Raw genomic sequence first — 6,000 nt, 5'->3', positions numbered from 1 at the left:
CCAAATAAAAATCTGCAAACGAGGTTATTTCAGCGTTTTGAATCGTGATGAGCAGTTGAATTTCCCTCACATTTCATTCTGCTAAAAACAAGCTACACAATAACTTCCTGAAAAAAAAAGATCAGCTTGAACATGAACATGAACACGAATCTGAATTAACAGGTGTGTGTTTGTTTGGTTAACGGTCATACCGTCAAACAGAATACAATGCATGTACACTGGAAATACCTCCGTAAGGATAGATTCATATCTTTTTATTTCAAAGTTTTACTATTTTGTCATTTTTTCTTGGTGTTAATATTGACAAGTCTTCTAAGTTGGAAGAATCTGATTGTAATGATATTATATCTCTTTCCTCCCACACAGGTTTGTGACAACTCGTGTCTCAGGGTTTTAAGTGTCATGACCAATACTCCAATCATCGCTTCATACATCAGCATCTTATTGGTATCGATCTACCAGTATCTGACAATCCACGTGGATCCCTTTGAGACACTTGGACTCGTCACTACCAGGAGATGTCTGGCGGCCTGCGTTGGTAGTTGGTGTGTTTCAGTCATCATCACATGCGTCACCGTACAGTTGCCCGACGCGTATGTCGCTATGGCGTTTAACGTGGTCAGAGTTCTGGTCCTGATCTTAACAGGACTACTCTACTGCGGCATCTACGCAGCCATTTCTCATTCGTCAGATACGGCCATGCGAAAGAAGGAAAACAAACACATACTAAAGACATTTTGCATAATCTATGTCACGCTCCTCTTGTTCTGTGTAGTGAATATCGTGTTGTCTGAAGTAGTACACTATAATCCCGATTACCGTTTTGCTCTGTGCACATTTCACGCGTTGCATATTATAGCTTCCATCACAACTGTAATCAATTCCCTGGTGTATTGGTGGCGTTTGAAGGAATTCCGACGTATCATACCAAAGTGCATGCAGAAGAGTACCATATATCCTCAAACAATATAGAAGCGAGTCACGAACAAACAACAACAACAGCATGAATTTACTCTTCTTCTTTGGTTTCCATGTCTGTTACTTGAGATTATTACGCCTATTGTATACGCCACTTACTGACTTAATAGATAATTGATTGTGGAGTAGTAATGAACGAAGCTCTGTCGACCGTTGACTGCATGCTGTTTTTTTATGTTTACTCTGTCTTTTGCCGGTAAGTTGTGTAAATACCCTGCCGACCATTATCGTTCTGGATGGTCTTAATGGAAGTGAAGTCAATTTCAGTTGGTGATGGTAATTCTAAGTGGTCAGGAGATATTGCGCTATATGTCTTTTACAGCCTTTGGCTTAATTGCAAAATTTGTCAAAACCTTTTTAATGCAGTTTTGTTTGAAAAGCCTTCCGAAGTGCTAGAGACCATAATAATGACGACAAAATTGTTTGTACAATTTCTTAAGATGGAAATTTGTATACGTAGTAATTGGTAAGCCTTTGTTACCAGTTAGAAATCATGCATTATGATTTTGTTTTGACGTTGATATCCGTGTATACTCTACAATATATTAGAACTATGGGATGTTCTGAAAAAATCTGAAGAGAGCAGTGTGTGGCTATACGTTCTCTTTAGTATTATTATGAAGCAATTAACGATTTTTCTCAGTGTGCCCAGCAGTTTGATTGTTTACATATACTTTCTGTATTAATTTTGAATCTAAATTCAAGCAATGTTTTAATCTACAATCCATTAAAATGAAATCAAGAAAACGGTACAAAGATACTTCTGAATTTATGTTTATTCATTTCATTATGTATGTGTGATAAACATATGGGAAAAATCAAAACCATAGATCCGCCGATAGTTACGAAACGTGTTATCCAATTTAAAGAAATTACTGAAAATCTTGTTTTGAACGAGCTTAAATTACTTGATCAAGACAAAGGATACGGTATTGATGAAATGCATCAAATTGCTGAAAGCATCCGCTAAATTGATTTCAAAACCATAAAAATTTTATCTTCAGCTGGGATAAACAAACCGGAAAATAACCAGTTGGTTTTGAAATGGCTAGAACATATCGGTACCAAGACAGATTCTTCTGACTTCCGGTCTACTTCGGTTTTGTCTCCTGTTAGCGAGATAAATGAACAGGGAATTCACAGCCTTTACAATCATTTGAAAGAACACAATTTGTGTGCACAATGTCATTCAGGTTTTCGACCACTGCATTCAACGCACATGAGTTTCCTTTTTCGTTTTCTTTTTTCCTTTGTCTTTTTTTTTATTTTGATTATTTTGTTATGCACAGTTGAGTATATTCCTGTCATGCCTGAGAAACTTCGCAGTGTACATTCATAATAGTGATTGTTGTTATTATTCTCATTACTATTAGTGTTATTATCATTATTATTATTATCATCGTCACCATCATCATCATCATTATGTAATGCAAATAACTGACTACAACGGATTGAGAAGAACAATAATTGATAAGAATAGTTTTGCTTGACAAGCTTACGTTAGTATTGAAAACGACAGGGAAAATGTAAACATCAATTGCTATTTATACAAAATTTAAATGTAATTTTGGTAAGCCTAAAGGTTAGCACTGAAATGTACACAAAAAAGGAGATGGAATAAACAGAATTGTCAACGTGGTTTTGAACGTGGATGGCGTGTGTTTGCTGTTGTTGGTACAATACGAAGTGAACTAGAATGAAACTAATAAAAAATATTTGTTCCTTTGTAACATCCTAAATCACCATAGCCAGGAACACCTATCCTTTGTGAATTGCTTTGAATTACTTTGAATCAATGATTTTTATTCTGGCCATCGATCAGCGACTAAATTGCTTCTAGAGAATCAGTCACACGTACACTCAGACGTGCGTGGGTCGATAGAAAGTGTGTTTTGTGATGTTATGAAAATTGCTGATTTCAACGGGTCGGGAAAAAAATAATCTGCGTCAAGTGCTGCAACGAATTCATGTTTAGAAAAGCAGGGCGAGATGTTTTTGAATGCGCAGTTAAGTCAATCCATGTATCCAGCTGGATAAACGTGTGGTCAATTGAGGGGTTCTTATCTTCAAACGTGCAGCAATGTGCTGGCAATATTTTAAGCGGAAGATGTGGGGTTGCGTCACTTAACGTAGAGTAACAAACAAAAGTTTTTTTTTTTTTCTATTTAACGATGAGCAAGCACAATTATGTGTTCAAAAGAAGATGCTGGGAAGAGAAGGAGGGATTGGATAGAGCTTTTAAAGATGGGAAATTATTTCCTTGTCACTTATTAGGGGGAGTGAAAGACAGAATGATTACTTGATTACTTATGACGAACATCCGAACAACGTAAATGTCCGTTAATTACCATAATCACGAAAGGACTGTCGTCACCACCGTTTTCCTTTTACCTATAATCTTCATTGTCTGACCGAGATACTTACTATAATGTACACCGAAGGCCATTACGACTAATTACATTAAGAGAGATCTAGATCAAAGAAGTCGGCTCAAATGACCGATTATAATGACAATAAATCATGCTATATTACATTTTCAGGTCCTCCTTTTCATCGAGATCTAGAAGGTCTAAAAAAAAAATAGAGAGCTGTGACCACTATAATCTGCGATACATTAATGATATCAATCGTTTCTTATAGTTGTGATCGTAATTTTTCTATACAACTATAGAGAAAAATAAATAATGAAAAATAACACAATTTGTGACCCATATATCCAGCAAATGTGGGGGAATTACAAAAATCTCACGAATACAGAGTTGATATAATAATCATGGTCAGGCGTGTGCATGGGTAACAAGAGCTTCTGAGGTAAATCTAGCAAGGAATACATGAATGAGGTGCGCGGTCTTCTCGTTTAATACAGTCAGAACAGCTCCTCTTGAATAATTGCATGTCTGTCCATGAGTGACTCATTCATGCATCTATAAACACATGGATTGGATTGAATTGAAAAGGTCTTTGTTGAAAATGTGACTGGCGACCAAAGGTCGTATTGCACAGATATACATCATCATACAAAAACATACATTGAAATACAAGAAATAATTTCATAACCATAAGTAAAAACATCATATTCAAAAAATGCATGCAAATAAAACTAATGTAACTTTACAAATATTATTACTTGAATATGGCGTACATCCGGATGAAGGTCTGGTCAATTAACCGCTTCTGTAATGTATTAGCACAATTTATGAATGTTTCTTCGGTCCAAGAATGGAGCATTTCATACACCTCTGAGTGTTCTCCTCCATTCAGTTCCCGAGTCAAGAATTCATTTATTAGCTGCTATTCATAGGAAAAACCTCCGGTAAGTTTTGTGGTTAAGCACGTATAACATCTGAACAAATTACAAAACCGGCCTATTGAAAAAGCTCATACCTTCAAGCCGGTAACAAAAATGAACTGAGCATATTTTAGTGGAAATTAGAACAAGATTGTTTCAGATCAAAATAGAATACAGCAACAAAAGAAATACTGTTGTTTCTATATTGATCATAGTAAAAGGAAGGATATGGTAATCAAGAAGATGACAGGAAGAGGAGAGGAGAGGAGAGGTGGAAGAGAACAGAAATCTGAATATTGAAAAAGAATATTTTCTGATTATGCTGGTGGTAAATGAAATAAGACAGTGCATACCATGGCAGAGTTACAGCTCGTTATTCCGAAGGTTCGTTATTCCGAAGGCTCTTTATTCCTAAGATTCGTTATTCCGAAGGTTCATTGTTCCGAATTTCATTTTCGGATTAACAAATCTTCGGAATAACGAACCTTCCGAATAACGCCACAAATTTTCGGATTAACGAACCTGTAGGTATAGGGAATTTGCGTGTTTCGGATTAACGACCCTTCGGAATAATGAACCTTCGGAATAGCGAACCTTCGGAATAACGAACAGCACCCCCATGCCCATGGCAAACATGCACACAACTCCACTAAGTGAAAGACAATAAACTGCAACGTGAGTGCCAACATTAGACACTTTAGACTTTGGCATTTGCATGGTCTCCATTGTCTGACCGAGACAACATCTAATTATGACTAATTGACTTTAAAATGGAGGAAGAAAACAGGAATGAAAAGGAGGGAGGAGAAAGAGAAAGAGGATGATTCATGATGTCTGCTTACAGTGGCAATTTACAAGATAATTCAAGTTGCGCTCCTCCTTGCTTAATTGAATTTCAAACAGTCTCCGAAAAGGTATAGCAGACTGCGTTGATGCTTAATTCTCTCGCATAAGAGTTCATCCTTATTCCATGTTTTCATCACTGATATGGATACTTTTTACCAGTTTTAGTAATCGCGATTTTCATGTTCATACAGTGCAATGAAAACATTTGAGAATAATTTCATGGATCGAAAAATGATACTTTTGGTTCCAAATGGAGTGTCACAGTGTTTGTAATTGAAATATGGCGCACTCGTAATACATATTAATGAGAGCTTATTAAAATCGGCAAATTATTCTGTCTGAAGGAAGAAAGCGACAACAAGATGATTATATAAACATATAATAAAAAACAAACAAATCGATGAACTGATGAGTGGATAGTTTCATAATCTTCACATCGGAAGACCATCATGAACTCGACGGTGTTCTTAGCAGGCCATACAGAGACTTTGAGTGGTAACCTAACCCAGTCCATCTTCTACTTCTGCTACAACGTGACGTATGAGAATTTTCGAATACTTCACTCCGTGGTTATGATCATGGCGGCGTGCGTAAGCACAGCAACACTGGTGGTCATTTTGTTTCATAAAGGTCTAAGGACACAACAAAATATCTTCCCTTTCAATATCGTGCTTGCTGACCTCTTGACGATTTTCTTGAATTCGTATGTGCTGGTGATGGACACGAAGTTTGTTGAGGTAAGTTCCCCCGCTGGTTCCATTAACTTGTTTCTTTTCTCTCTCTCTTGCGGAGGATGTGAAATATATTGTAAGCTACTTCAACGATATATATCGTGGTGAGGGAGCAGTCGAAAAACAAGGTTTCTAAATATAGAAAAGATATATTAT

Source organism: Diadema antillarum, unplaced genomic scaffold, assembly GCF_040938485.1.
Source record: "Diadema antillarum isolate AM-2024a unplaced genomic scaffold, OU_Dant_1.0 seq00001139_RagTag, whole genome shotgun sequence".
Classification (NCBI taxonomy): domain Eukaryota; kingdom Metazoa; phylum Echinodermata; class Echinoidea; order Diadematoida; family Diadematidae; genus Diadema; species Diadema antillarum.
The sequence above is the reverse complement of the archived record's forward strand: the minus strand, read 5'-3'. Positions refer to the sequence as shown.